Source organism: Heliconius melpomene, chromosome 15 (genome assembly GCF_056956725.1).
Source record: "Heliconius melpomene rosina isolate 202511_hmr_F chromosome 15, ASM5695672v1, whole genome shotgun sequence".
Taxonomy (NCBI): Eukaryota; Metazoa; Arthropoda; class Insecta; order Lepidoptera; family Nymphalidae; genus Heliconius; species Heliconius melpomene.
Genome location: NC_140403.1, coordinates 11392171 through 11409178, shown reverse-complemented (window position 1 = coordinate 11409178; position 17008 = coordinate 11392171).

The following is a 17008-nucleotide window of genomic DNA, read 5'->3' as shown; positions in this document are numbered from 1 at the left end:
AATTGTATTAATACTAATTTCCAAACCATTATATATTTTTGTTTAAATATATTTTTTTTAAATAAACCAATATTAGATACTATTTACCTGAAACAGCTACATGATCGCGTAAAGTGAAGACACGTCTTAGTGAGGGGCCCAAATCTCTCAATTTATTCGCGGTAGCTCGTCTCACTAATATGGAGAGGTAAAAACAGTTTTCCTTCATAACGTATAACTCAAGAGTCCTCCACTCTGACCTCACGCGAGCCCTGGACGTTTATACTATTACCTTATATTTCTAATATAAATGGTAATGTGGCCATTTTTAAAGACTTACCGTGACCGTAAGAAGTCTGAAAGTAATTTGATACCAAACAAAATAGCTTTACAGTAAAGACTGTATAATAGTATAAAGGATTTTTTTTATTTATTTATCGAGACCAGTCATGCGCAGGGGCTTTGTGACTGTAAAACCGACTGGTTGTGGGTTAGATCCCCATTCGAGGAGATGAAATATTTATTTAAATTGATATTTCTATTTCATTGTTAATTATAATCCTGTGCAAGATCATCCGTTTTAAAAATAATTTACTTTGCCAATTTTCTTCCTTTACGAAATTCATATATTACAAACATATTGGTATCGCAAAATTGGTAAACATACGGGTCTCACTCGATAAAGAGAAGAGATAAGCGTAATGGGTTTAACGAAACATTACCGCGGTCATAACCCCTCTGGGGAGGTCGGCTGATCTAATTTACCGATACTTCCGCTCCCTATGAGGAGAGGACGAAAAACACGGAGTTGCTTGATGTTTGCTTCTAAATTAGTCGAGCGTCATTACCCCACTAATTGCTATGTTAACAAAAAGTAAATTCATTAGTAGAAATATAATTGTCACATATTTTCGTTAAAATGTTATTATTCTTTACTTTCTCTCTGAGCACCGCTAACCACTAAATGTTTTTAAAGTCGACATAATATGTATAATATATTGCATGATTTTGACATAAAGACTTATCATAATTTACATAAGGCAACTTAAATAAAGAGTAAATAATAAAGAAACCCACAAAAAATATTTAATATAAATTAGCAATTTGCTATCTTAAAATTTGTGTTAGCATTAAAATAAAGACTTCTGCAATCGGGAGACGGCACGCTCGTTTACATACAATATAAACACGACTTCACTCTTCAGTGAAGCACAAAAAATATTGAAATGTTGTGTTATTAATTGTAACTTATGAAGTAAGTCGATAAGTAACGAAGTCACTTTAATTAGAAAAACATGTGAATTAGGTTTATTTTTATGTAAAAAATCTAAAATAGTTAGTAGGCAGATATTAGATATCAGTTGTCGACGGGCTTTTGTTTCGAGCTGTGAGACTTTTGTGTGACCGAAAATTGAATGCAAAATAGAAAATGGAGAGTCTCCGGTCTGACTTTTTCGACCTGGTCTGTTGGGTGAAGCGTACAGAAACTTTTTTGTAAATTTATTCAACTTACAATTTAAATATAAATTAAATTCCGCTTACCGTATTATTATATAGTAAGGGAGAAGTGGCATAAAAGAGCCAGTTTACTAAATGAAGCAAAAAAATATACTTTTAATTATTATTTATTTATTAAACTAGGTAATTTCGTACAAAATAACCCTTAAATACAATAATTAATCATTAAAATATTCATTTTAAAAAAATGTGTCATTTGGCTCTTTCATAACATTTCGGTATTGAAAGAGCCATTAAAAGTTATGAAAGAGCCAGTCTTATATTATATTCAAATGAAAGAATAAAGTAAGTTACCACTAACTTTGGATATTAAGAGTACATTCGAGTATTATACTAAATCTTACAGTAATTCTATATACATCCATCCGTAGTAGAAAGTGGGATTCAAAGTTCAAGTAACTTTAGCACATGGGTCGACTAAGCGGATTTTTTATGAGCATCCTTATCAGTAACGGCTGCGATAATACTGCCTCAAAGCGCATCTAAGAGGGTTTACGAGGTAAAAAATGTCTATTATTGGTGGACGATATGCACGAAGATTTTACTTTAATATATTGAAGACGACATTAGCTACTTTTAAACTGCGTCGATATCATTAAAAAGTTTTAAATTATACGTTTCACCTTTTCAAATATTTGCTGAAGCTTACTTTGGAGAGACAGAAGTACATTATCTTACACGATATTGTATCAAAGATCGGTTGTGTATGAGCACAGTGATAGCTAACACGGATTTAGTGAGAACGATGCGGGTGACTCTGATTAATTCCTGTCAGGGATGAACCCTTACAACATGAGCAAAATCTGTGAATCCCTTCTTAAATATCTTGTTATTCCATAGTAAAAAGCATCTCGTTTATATACAATGTAAAATGAAAAAATATAAAATCCTACTATTAAGGCGGAATAGATTTCTTTACATGATTTTTATAATACATTCAAATCTATAATATTAATAGATTGGAACAATAAAAAGTAGTAAAGTCGGATAGAGCCGTTTTATGTATTTTTCTGCATAAAATGGGAACCTAGTATTCATGGGAACCAAAAGTACGGGGTAGGCACGAGTCTATTGTCTAAAAAATAATAAAAAAAACCACTGGACCTTCTACGTTGCTATTTGCACGAGATAGTGGTGCCTATTTGAAAGATATGCAGATAAATATATTATAAAGATAAATAAAACAAATAGGCTCGTTAAGCATTGCTTGTGTTCAAGTACAGTTGATTCATAATTCTGAGTAAATGCCATCCCAGTCTGTTGCATGTTGTATAGAACCTGCGATACAAACCAAACGTTAAAGTTCTCCCACAGTTATCATCATAAATACCGTAGCTCGTGTGCTGTCATCTACCAAATCAGACCGGCGGTGGTCGAGAGCATTTGTTCCGCCGCGGTCGGGCTAGGGGCGGACAATTGCTAAATCCTATCAGTACCTATAGTAGGTCGATCATAACGTTTCCTTATATTTCCATATAGTCTAATGAAATAAAGATTAAGAAAAATAATGTAATGTATAAAGTTTTATTTTTATTATTTTTTATGTTGTGCCGTAGTTTACTACATTAACCAATATCAATATGGTTTGACATTACCAGCTCAATACCGCGTTTACGTGATAGTTTACTAGTCATATACACAAGTAAGAATTATAGTATGTATAAAATAATGATGTACTTCTACTGTATTCAAGAAATCTAACAATCACTATACAACTTCATGTGTCTCAGTGGATTAAAGTTTTAAAAACATATTTAATGTTCAGAACAAACGTTTCTGAGATCCTAGACACGTTAAGTAGGCCTAAATTTGAAATTCTCCGCATCACAAATCAAAATTCAGAATTGACTATCGATCTTTGTCGTTTTACACAATAAAAACAGTACCTACACGAAACCAAAGTAATTAAAACAAGTAGCGTACAGAGACGTTATGTTAATTAGAAGCTGTAATCAATTACGTTTCAATTAAGAGATCATCGCCGTAGTGTTACATTAGCTGGGTAATTGGCTATGTTCTAATTAGAGAGACCACCGTGAAGGAGTTTTCTTAAATAAAAAACAAGTGAAGAGTAAGTGGTACTTATATGTATGTAAGAGAAACTAATAAGAGGCTAAGATGCCATAGTGCAGTTGAAGAGATATTTGAAGACAACGACAAAATTGACGATAATTTGTGTATACGGCAAGTTATTCTTAATTTTATATTGTCAGTGACTATAATGATTAAATCATTTTAGTTCTGAAGATATGTGAAAATAAAAAAAATACATTTTATTTTATTCAATTGTATTATACTTCAATAAATACAATTATTTATCAGTGAAATTTGCGAAATAATATTATTTAGACATAGAGATAAACATATGATTATTTCAAATATGTATAACAAGCAACATTCTATAAGAAGATAGCACGCGTGCTTAAACACAATTTAAACACTAAGTTCTCCCGTAAGTACCAACAAAACAATGGAATGAAATAAACGTTAGCTTGCGATGCGAAGATGAGGCAAAAGATGGAGCGACTGTCATTTACGTTTGTAGGTCGCGTGAAAAATATATCCACTGATCTTGTTTACATTGATGTCGTAATCCGTACGTGCGTGAAACGTTTTTACGTTGCCGTGAACACACGTGTACGTGCTGGTACGACCAAAATCATATAGAAAATCAAAATCCCTTCCTCACGCTGGCGCATGAAGTTTCAATTTCAAATTTAACTGTAGTATTTTCCGCTACCAAAAAAAGTAATGTTGTTATAAGTACTCAACTTTACTATAATCAAATTATAATAATATACAGTATTTCTATTATCGCATACGAAAACATGAACATTATGAAAACATGTCTATGAAGAAGACACTGTTGACCTTCCAACTCACCTGTTATCATCATAACATCACGTTCAAACTTCACGCATGTTTAATACACCGTGCACTGATTGCCGAGACTTGTGTTGAACCACAAGTTCTGTTGTTTTAGGACTGATGAGCTATTCAAATGTTAGTCACGATACCCAGACATCTATATGCTCGATGAATATGTAAACGAAGTTCTTTACAATTACGATGATTTCTCATTTATGTTGAAGCTAAATAGCTTAATTTCGATATATTTGCTTACTTTACGTTGTAGCTGCAATATTTACTGTTTATTTTTTTTTATTTTGTCTTAATATTTTTTTATGTCTCAAGGTTATGTTTTATAGTTTTTTTTTATATTATTACAGCATGATCCTATATCCCGCATATAGCAGGGTAGACAGAGCGATCCCAGTGTTAAGACACTCCGTTCCCCCTTTTCCGATGAATTCTTGAGACATTCAGCGGCGGAACTCAACGCCGCGCTTTGCCCTTGATAATAGGATGAAGAAACAACGCATGCACGCATGTACCGTGACTGGCATCAATTCATTAAGTCATACATTATTATTTATAACAAACCTTTTTTACAGACCCTCAAAAAGTAACTAAAATATATAATTTTTGATGTAAACAAAACAAAAAATTTTTAGAAAAAACCTTTACAGAACAATTTATTTGCGGTTCCTATTCTATGTACTTTGAACTGGACAGCTTTATTGGTTCAAACTTTAGGACTGAACTAACGAAGATAACCTCTGTGCATGTGCTGTTTCAGGCAACGAGTAAGTAATTAAAGAAACTAATTAAAACGAGGACTCTACTTGAAACTCTATTATGTAAATGAAATTTCAATTTGTTTAAGCGAGAAACAGCTACAACTACAAACACTAAAGATACTAACTAGTGTTTTGAAATTTATATTCGAGTATTTTCGTGTTTAATTGAAATTTCTAGTTAATATTAGTTAAAAGCTTTTATTTGACTTGCTATGTTAGTGTCTTGATGAACAAAATGGCGGACAAAATTTGCACAACCCACCTAATACAGATATCAAATTAAAGAACTTCATTTGTAGCATACCTTATAAAAAAATAGAATATATAAAAACTTGTTATTAATTTTCTTTTTTTTATATTATTATTTTTCAAAATTTAAGGTTAGAGAGTTAACATTTTTCGTGTCTTTAGTCCAGGTTTCTCTCTTGGTAGTTGTTGTTTTTCTTTATGAACATCAAATTAAGGAATTTACTATAATTATAACGCAAACAATTTGACGCAGGATGGGAACCCACAAACACTGTCGTATATACGCTTTATTCGCACAAGCTACTGCTACATGTATATTCAATTGTTCATGAAACAGCAAGAATTCTCTTCAAGGTAATGCCAATATTATATTACTAAGTCTATTCTAATTTCCTGAAAAACATGATTTGTAAAATGTTAGTCTTTTAATATTTTCACAATGTGTTTAATTTTAAATGCAGGCAGTTTTAAGGAAAGCCTATTTTTTATAGTTATAAACATAAATAAATTCGTTTTAAAAAGGAAAGGCTTATCTTATTGTACCGCCAAATTCATTATTTCAGGCCAAACCTAAGTAGCCACTTTATCGCTCAGTTCCCCTTACATTATTATTATAAAGATTGTACAAAAATATTGTAAATCTAGAGAACCTATTTACTCGCAGTTTTATGGAATACTGTTATGTTCAAGTTATTTGTTTGTATTTCTGTAATAATATTCTACCACAATCGTTTCGTCATTGTATAAAGTAATAACGACAGTTTATTGTGCGTGGCCGCTGTGAGTTTCCGCTTTCGTATAACCAATAATAATCTATTAATATGATAATTAATTGCGGATCTTGTGAATTGTTCATAAAAATGTATTGTACATAATTTTTGAATTATGAGTTTCAACTTTTATTTTATCTTTTATATCATAAGTATTGAATAGAATTGTATTTTTTTTTATAGAGTAATTACATATATATAAGTGCCTATATAAATGCCTACTGTATAACTAATATGGCAATTATTTACTTTTTAAAAAATATCTAAATGTTGTGGGAAAATTTTTCGTTACTTGCATTATCCTTAGAATAAGCTTATATTAAAAAATTACTAACTATACGCATTCCTATAAAAGGATATATATAAGTCTATGTATATATTGTATTTCTCGTCGATCATTGTCGCGCAAGGGCATAGCGTGTTGCTGTAAGCGCGACGGTTGTGACTTCGATTTCCACTCTGGACATTGAATTATTTATTAATATTTTCATTTTTCACTCTGATACCAAAGCAAAGTGAGACGTTCAATTCCAACACTCAACACGCAATGCCTCCAGAATTCGGCTAAAAATGGGGAACGGAAGTGTCTTAATGAGGGCAGAGTGTCTTAACACTAGTTTCCCAGGTTCCCTCCGAGTACCCTGCTATTTGCGAGATACAGCGTGATAAAAAAATGTTAGTAACGAACAAACAATAACATAGTACATTTCTACGTGGGCTCTGGTTACATAAAAAAAAACAGTTAGTTAACTAAGAAAATGTTAGTAATTTGCGATTGTATGATAAAATAAATTCTAGAGACGAGGAGGGTTTTATCGTAAAATTCTGCAAATGGTGGGAATAGCTTAGGGCACTTTCAGTACAAGCGATGCGTCACATTGTACCGACGATATTAAGATTTTATTCTTTACGATATATGACCATCAGCAGTTTCTTATCTATACTATCTATACTAATATAATAAAGCGGAAGAGTTTGTTTGAACGCTAAGATCTCTGGATCTACTGGTCCGATTTACATTGTTTTTGTTTTATATGAAAGCTGCATTCTTCAGAAGTGCTATAGGCTATATAACATTACATTACACATATAAATTAATATATTTTAAAGTACTTTTTAATTTGACATGCAATTTATTCTGCCATGTTAATAACAACCGTCGCGTCGCTACGCAACCGTTACCGCGACATTTAGATATTCATCCTTATGAAAATAAACATTATAGCATTTTACCTATTGAAATTATAGTTTACTGTATAACATTCTAATAAATAATTAAGGAGATGTCACTGATTCGGAATGACCTAGCCTTCGGGCGGCATAGTATGACCGACGCGAACGGGCAGATGACGTTGATGGTTTTATAAATTTTCATACACTTTCGAACTTTATTTGCTGTTTATAATTAATTTAAAATACGCTTTGGTTCTCTTCTTATTTTATTTGATATTGCTGGCAAAAATATCCTTTTAGGTAGTTTTTAGGTACGGGTTATTTTTACTTCTTATGGTATTTTTACTTAATTTGTAGTTATTTTTACTTCTCATGTTGGTTTTCAATTTCTCAGATATTTTTTCTAATAATATGTCTCTACTTATTATTATTTTTGATTATTTAAGCTTATATTTTTTTACTAATTCTATTGAAAACTGAAAATATAGTTAATAAATATTCTTATAGTTTAAGCAGGCGTAGCCGCGTCCGGATCCACTAGTATAAATAAAAGAGACAAAAATTAAGTTTATAAAAGATATATTTCTCATGTGATACGTAAATTATTACTGCTCTTAGCAGAGTATAGCTAAATTAAGACTCGAGTTATTCTGTACAAACGTTATAACTTCTCTCCATGTATTTTTAGCATCCATGTATAAAATACGTGACTTACACGAAATAAAGACAAAAGACGCGCGAAGAATTTTTCACTGAAATGTAATTTTCTCGAAGGAAAAATTTAGAAGCGATATCGGGTAACTACAGTGACGTGAAGATAAATTCGATAGGCGATTGGATTTTCCATTATACCTGCGTTACGCTCACCTATTCCCCAACTTATTGGGTTCTCCAAAATAAAAAATACTGGATTATTTTTGATTTAAATCAGTCAGTAGTTGCTAATGTTTAAGCTTTATAATACCAATATATTATGTAGAAATGTAGATATGAAATTTGATCCTAACATATTCCTTGAAATTAAATAAATGTGGGCAATTTGAGAGACATTTCATCATCCAAGGAAAAGTTTTAACGACAGTCATACAACGCTGAACCCCGAGTTTAATATCACAGATTATTAACTGTGATTTCCATTAAAAAAAACAAGTTATAAAAAATATAGTACTGTAATTAGTTCCTAATTATAGAAGGATAAATTAGCATCAGTATAATATAACGACATCACATTCATTAATTTCTATACAATAATATTTAAAAGCATATTTTGTAATAAATACTTTTAAATATTCATATAGTCAACATATTTCCTAAGTGACAATCTTGCCCAAATCTGTAAAAGCTTTTCCGAGCACGTCGTCGGCCACGTTTCTTTTAAGCAATGAAGACAGCAACGTACGAGACGTCGACTCTCATTTCTTTTTGGACGGATTTAAAGTGTATGCAACACTACATGGCAGCTTCCGTAGCTCCTAAAGAACATTCTGGGAATTTATTCCAAAATATGTCTGTTGCAAAAACTACTCTTGTTTATTTGCTATGTAAATATGTTTCTGTATTTGGAAGATTTGTACAAGTTGTTTGTAAAAACAATTAATGAATTTACAAAATCACTGTGTAAACTACAGGAATAAAAAAAAATCAATCGTAATAAAATCAATGATTTTTTTAATACTTGTTGCAACTAACAAATTTCCGCTACCCAAAGCAAAATTGCGTATTTGGTGTTCTAAAAAAAAAATAATTATTTTGACATGATTATTATGAAATCCTTAGTCAATCAGTAACACGCTGAAATGATTGAAAATATTATGGAACATAAGTAATTATGAATTAAACATAAATTGAAAAATATTTCATATTAAATTTTCAATTTATGTTTAAATCTACAAAGCGCTAGAAGTGCCTATATTTCATGTTAACAAAGAATTTCCCCAGAACACATTTCCTTAATAAAATAAATGTCGGCAATTTGCGAGAGCGTTTATTACCAAAAGAAAAGTTCTGACGATGTTTGAAATCGCTATAATTTAGCATAAAGTAACGATAAAATTGCGTAGTATATGCGCTTATCAGGACTTAGTTTAATACCTTTTATTCCGAAAACTTTTGAATTTAAATAATTTATTTAATTTACATAGACATGTATGTGATACAAGCTATAAAATTTTATAAGCTCAATATGTTTTCATTGTGTTAGCAGCAACATCGCGCAAATCGAGTCTTAATACTTCGCCGTTACGCTCTTCCGGCTGCAAATTTTACAATATTACCTTCACAAACACAATTTTCTCAAAAAGTATTAAAGCCAGGTTAATATCTACGAAAATTCACGTATGGCGAAGGATAATTAAGTTAAACAGTAATATGCGTATAGTGATTATGTTAAAGCGTCGTTTGTATGTATGTGTATAAATTACATAATTCAAATTAGTATTAGCAGTTTCACTAGACCAGTTGCAGTATGAACCCTAAATTTCCTACTTAAATATTAGTTCACATAAAACATTAAGATTAGAACGATTCAATTTCAATGTAATCATGGAGATTTCCTCTTTAGATGGGAGTTTTCTCAAAGGCTTAAGTAAGTTTTGAATGTTGTTTGTATTCAGAGGGCAATTGTGCCATTTTGAGGCTTCGTGGTATAACTAAACTACAGCAAACTGTTTTGTCGTCGTAATAGTTTGAGAATTCGATTTCCTGCGAAAGGAAGTATTTATATATATAAATCGTATATACAAAATTTAATATATTTAGTTATATTATATATTTTAACTACTTACTCTGTGTAAGTTTAAAGAATTCTAGAGTCTTTTATAATACACGAAGATAAGAACTATAAAAATGAATTATATATAAGAAGTATAAAAATAAATAACACATGAAAACCATCTTCAGTATTTTTAAGGCAATAGGCAACGATGAGTGATTATTTTATCAATTATCAAAATTCAATTCTAAATATTCTTTGTTTAAATACTTTTTTGCAAGTGCCTGCCTTTGTATCTTCGAACAAATATTCAGCTACTGTCGCTTATTGACATACTATCGGTTAGAAAACAGTTCTGTTGAGAAGAACAAAAACAAAATCAAAAAAATAAATAAATAATGGTATTTACATTTTATAGCTATAACTGTAAGTATTTAAACTTATGAGATAAAAAGATAAAGGTTTTTTTTCACATTTTGTTTAAGTGCACGCTCGAGATACAGCACGAAGCAGAAGGATCAAGAAATCTCGTTGCCCACTTTCTTTCCAAATTTCAAGACAATGCCTATTCAGTAGTGGAATAACAGCCTTTGCGTCTACAGTCAAATGCTATGTCGTAGTGCTACGACGTCGTCAACTATTACAAGAAACAAGATTACATTCACTTTCAATCTCGCGATAGAATAATTTCCGTAAAGATTCATATAACTACAGCGATGTAAAGATAACTCTGATGGGAGATCAGATTGTTCATTACACGCTCCGTGAAATCCATTTTCGATTTATTGGCAAATATTTCTATGTAATATATTATTTTGAATTTCTTTTATATAATCAATCTGTGTAATAGAATTATATTCGGAATTTATTATTAGTATAGGGATTGTTTTATGTGTATATACAATTTTATTTTTTAAAATATATCAAATTTAATAACATCCTATATCTTATAAAACAAAGTCGATTTTCGTGTCTGTCTGAACTTTCTAACTCTTCTTCTTCTAAACCACCCAACGGATTTTTATGCGGTTTTCACCATTAGGTTGAGTATTTCTCAGGGAAGGTTTATATATAGTTTATTATTTGTACATTCTTATGTAAATTAACATAAATACGATAAATGTGTATAAAGTCCTACCCGTTCAAACACTTTCGCGCATGCGCTGCTCTAATGGTAAGTACTACATGAAAATAATGTACTGGAGTATTGTTTCTCTTAATAAGATCTACAAAAAAGTCCGCGACAGCATATTTTTATCTTTTAAGGATAACGTGTAGTGATCATATTTCTGTCTAAAAATAGTAATTTCAATATATTTTTTATCGTGAGGGGTATTTTTCCATAATGGTATTAATCCTTATCCTTTAAAATACTTTGTTAATTTTCTACGTTAAACGAAGATAAAATTTGCTTTTTACACTATTTCGAAATTGCGAATAGTTTTAGAGAAAAACGCATTTAATTCTTGACACATCCCGCCGTTGACTCATCAGCTGTATGTTACTCAAGTTTCACTTATCCCTTACTCTCAGCATATATATAAGTATATTAGTTACGTTGGCCATTTAATGTAGATCAAAACTGTCTTTTACTGTTTTTCATTTTAATAACTACTTTAGAAGTTGTTACAATATCAAAAAATCCTTGCTGCGAAACGGCTCGCCACTCGCCATGCGTCCGCCGCGCCCGCCTGCCTTGCACGCATCGGTGGTTCAGTAGTAGAATGCTCGCCTGCCACGCGGGCGGCCCGGGTTCGATTCCCGGCCGATCATTCTATTTAATTTTCCTCACAGGCAGCCACGTAGTGCTTGCTTTTCATCAGGGACAGAATACCCTCTTCAGCATTAACCACAAGCTCGAAAAAAAAAACCCGCCTGCCTTTATAGCAACGATGATTTAGATGCGTTTGCACGTATAGGATAATTGGAGTTGAATGTACGAATATTATTTCAGCGCGATATATTTGGTTTCATATTTTTTGTAGTAGTTATTAGTAGGTAGGCTTTTGTTTATAATTTCTTCCGTTTCAATATAGTCATTTATATATATTTCAATAAGTACTTGAAAAGATTAGTAGCACAGATTTAAAATTACGGTACCTACTAAGAAATCCTTGCTGTGTACAACAATTGGAAAATTCTTATTGAAACTACGAAAATGCGAGTTGCATTAGGGTTTAATTAATTTTCCCATTATCTTACTTACGTGCTTTGCAAACATACATTATATGAATAATCCAGTAGTAAAAGCGGGCGCAAGAGGGTCGCTAGTTTATTAATAAAAACATAAAATAGTGTAAATATAAAGTGTATTTTATATTCAATGACTGATATTTTATATTAATTTAAGCCTATTTTTCAATTTGTAGTAATAAAATTGAACTCAAAATATTCCGATAATAAGGTATTGAACCATACAACGTTTAAAGTCCAATTTTGAATCGCTTCATTTGAAACGAGTGATGTGTTAAGTTCACTGTTCTATAAAAGTATGTATGTAATTGTAAAAATCTATATAATTATATATTTGAATCCATGACCTACATACAAAATAGAAATATACAATACAAGTTATACAAGCTATACAAGTTATACAAGTTTTCTGCCACCCATCCGGCTTTGTTTTATAAAATTTCGTAATGCACCCTAATCTAAGTAATCTTCACTTGTATCTTATATAGATGCTTCACCTTGGAACCAAACGGATTTTAATAAAAAGACTTAGTTGTTATGTTTTTAAATAATAGAGTACCTTTATATGATCAAAAAGACATTCAACGTATGTATAAATATAAAGAATAACCGCCGAAACAGAGATCGCATTCGTGATTGTGTGAAGACACTCACTTAATATTATATTGACAGCATATGAAAAGGTTCTGACAGCTGATTGTCGATATCTGCCACCACGTGTTCTGTCTGCCACTGGCCACCAGGGATACATACGTGAAAAGGAGTCGAAATAATATTGGCGAGATATTGGGAATAATGATGAAGGCACGCATTACGTATTTCGACAAGCTGACTGCTACACGGTTGTTCGATATTTATTTGTTTTTTATTTATTTAGCTTAACTCTGTATTCCGCGCAAGGTGTTTAAAACTCACATATAGTCCTTAAAATTATATATTTCATCTCCATGAATTTATTATTGGAATGAAGATTATATTATTTTATCTTTGTATAGCATTAGTCGAGATCCAATTTAAAAAAAGCTACAAAATTGTTACCCATAGGTATATTATATGAAAATTCATTTTCGTTAACAAGATTTCTCTATACTGGAATTCAAATTGTCAGTATATGTTGGTCGACGCTTTCCCTTTTCCCGTACACTTAGGTTTTCTCCCGGGTATTATCTTCGAGACTAGTCGCTCGTGTTTACGACGGCGCGGCCCGTTTCAGCCAATTGGCAACATTTACGCAGGACTCGTTTTATATATGCTGTGTATTTGTATAGAGCATCAACTCTTATAATATATAGTTAAACATATAACTAAGAATTTCAGATTACTACGATTAAATGCATATCACCCTCTTATTTGTATTTAAAAAAAATCCTGTAAATCTCAAATTTTTTGTTGGTTTTTCCTGCGCATTTTGAAAATACGAAAAATTGTATCATATCGCCGGCTTAGAATGTTAATCTGCTAACATACTATTAAGCGATTTATCAGGAGAGACAAAACATTTTTTTAAATCTATGAGTGTGTATAATAAGAAGTGTTTTACAATTGAGATAATTGATTTGTATTCTCTATCATATGAATTAAAATAAAGGTCAATTTAGAACGAGTATATAAAGACAAAAACATATTTACCTGGTTTGCCCTCTAAGCCGACGATATAATATTTATATTGATCTCGTAGAATATAAGTAACAACTATTATATATATATATATATATATATATATACAACGTGCATGTGTAGTATTTTTATCACATACTGTATATCATTTTATAGTATTATTTTGTGATAAAGAATTTCCAAAGATAAATATGACCCAACGACCATTTCAGAAACTTCCTTTCGGCATCTCTATGGTAACGTATGCAATAACATATATGAATAATACATTTTTGTTGATTTATTATCTCAAAAGCATTCGACTTTCAAAATAAAAGCTATAAAATTATACCGTCTTAGTAATAAATAAAAGTAAATATTTTTACTATCTCAAATAAAGAATGCATATTATGGAGGATCTATGTACTCCTATGTATGTAATCAAATGCCCATATATGTATATACTTATATAATTGATAATTATATTTTTCCTGGTACTAATATACAAAATCACATAAGTAGATCAACTCAGTCTCAAGGAGTATAGAAACTCAAATCTATGTTATTGAATACAATTATGAACAATTTTATTTTGTCGCAGCAATAATATAGTGAGAAATATATGTGTCGCTATAAATAACATTTTATGACATAGTGACTATCAAAATTATATTACCAGAGCGCGGCCGCGGCGGCGTCGACGACTCTCCTCGCTCTCGTCCGGTCGTAGTGTCGTATAATTGGACGTGTATACGTAAATGTTGATTGCCGATAAAGGCACTGAGGGTGAAGTAATAGCCTTCTGTATTTATTGTACTCATATTATGTAAATAAATACTACTTTATAGGATTACGTTAAATCAGATTTGATTATTATACCTAAATATAAAATAAATAATAATCATCTTACATTTCTGTAAATCGTTAATAATGTAACTATTTAATTGACTTTGATCACACTCAATGTTATAGTAATCAAAATGAATATATAAAAGTTTTACGTGTTTTGCATATAAAAAAACCCGTCGCTTTTTAACCGACTTTTGTAAAAGGAGGAGATTATCGGATATCGTAATATAAATTATTCTTACGTCAGTGAAAAAATTTAAAATTTTATATGCTTATCTCGGATCTTCGGCTTTTTGTTAATACACAGTATGTAGGAAAACTCTACTAGGGGTTGGTTAGTGTGACGCATGAGGAATAAATTACTTTTACCCGATGTTTGTCGCCCTGACAAAGTTCAACACCTCCGTTTTAGGGTATAATATAGTTTTTTGAAAATACTATAAGATACATTATTTTTTGCTTAATTATAACATTATTGTAGTATAATAAAATAACTTAAAATCAAGTTTTGAATCTAATATATCTCATCTCGACTTGTGCCAGTAATTAACTTTTTTTTACTCATAGTTGACTGAGTGTCATTAACTACAAACATCTATCTATATAAATTGACGTTACATAAAAATATTTTAATTTAACGATTGCGTATTTATAAAATAATATTTAATTGTTGGTGTTTTCTTAACTAAAAAAATAAATAACCCAAACAGACGTGGCAAATACAAGTCCTTAATTATTGGAATTACGAACTAGTTTTCAAATACAAAAGCAACGAGCTAATTGCGATGCGTTCAACGAACAGCTTCTTGTTGATTTTATTAAATGAGCTAAATTAATTTCGCTGCACTCAGCGAGGTTTTAATTTTATGTTACTTTGCCAGAATTTGCTGTTGTTCCTAGAAACGGTTCTTATAATTTAATAAATTCTTCAACTTCTTCAATATATTTCAGAATGTGGCGATAATATATTAAGAAAAATAAACTTATAATGTTTTATACACTCTAATATGAGTGTATGATGTACTTGATAAAAATGTGAAGGATACATAAATTTTACATAAATCTGTCTTATAATTTTTTTATGCAAATTTATTCTAAGAACATGTACTGTAGAGTAGATTTGGGTATCTAAGTGACTAAGCATCTTACCGAAGCATAACTTGAAATATTGATATTAAATTAAATCAGCTGTACGCTGGTACTTGGTAGGCAGAAGGAACCCAGTGTTGAGACATAGTTCCCCATTTTTTTTTCTTCTGTAGTAACGTTTGTATAAAGCTTGGACATTACTGAATTTAGAATAATAATACCTGTTAACTTAAATTCATTTAAAATGTATGCATCTTGTTGTTCTTTATTTATGGCGTTCCGAGCAATGTATGCATCTCCTAATGTGAATAAAAGATCAAGATCAAGAGTGAATTCACTTAATTTCCTTGAACAAATAAGTCAAAAATTAGAATTTTAGAAAAATTACTTACTATTTTAAGTAATCTATAAAAGGTGAAAACTAATAAAAATAAAAAATACAAAATAACGTTTAATTTCCTAAAAAGGTAAACAAGACCCAAAAAATTAAAGTTCTAATAAAATTAAGTACTTAATAACTACTTGGCCTTTGAGTTTATAATATGAATTATATAGCAATTATACAATGTACTACATTTGAAATTCACTTTCAACTTTTAAAGCAAGTATTCAATATTTATGTAAGAGGGTTACGATAAATGTAATTATAGAGGCGGTCTATTGTAATCTCGTTAAAGTCCAGAACTCAGTCCAATATTCACGGAGTTCGTTATCATCTTTAAAATAATAAAAATATGAATTTTCATGAAACTTCCACGCTTCCAACGGTTGGCAGAAAGCTAAATGTGATTGTCTTTTTCATAACTGTTAACTTTGTAACAACATGAGGCTAAGGTTAAGGTGAGGAAATTATCTTTTTTAGGTTATTTTATAAAAACTTATGGTTTTTCCCTTGTTTATTTAAACGGTTATTATATTTATTGACATATTACATTGCACAATTAGTTGGTATTTCTCTCTATTAAATAGTACCTATGCCTTCTAAAAATCTAACTATAATAATTGGTACTTTTGTTATATTATGTTTTACTAATAAAACGTGTAAGTGTTGTTATTTACGTAATGTTTTTTTTTTATTTTTAACAATATATGATAGCAATATCGTTGTCAAATCTTAAAAGCTATTATTTTTTCTTAGTCTAGGTAAAATTTCTACGTCATATTTCATACTACATTGTCAACAATAAACTAAATTGCAATTTCTCTTAAGAGCGGTTCTGGACTGGGGTGCATCATGGAAA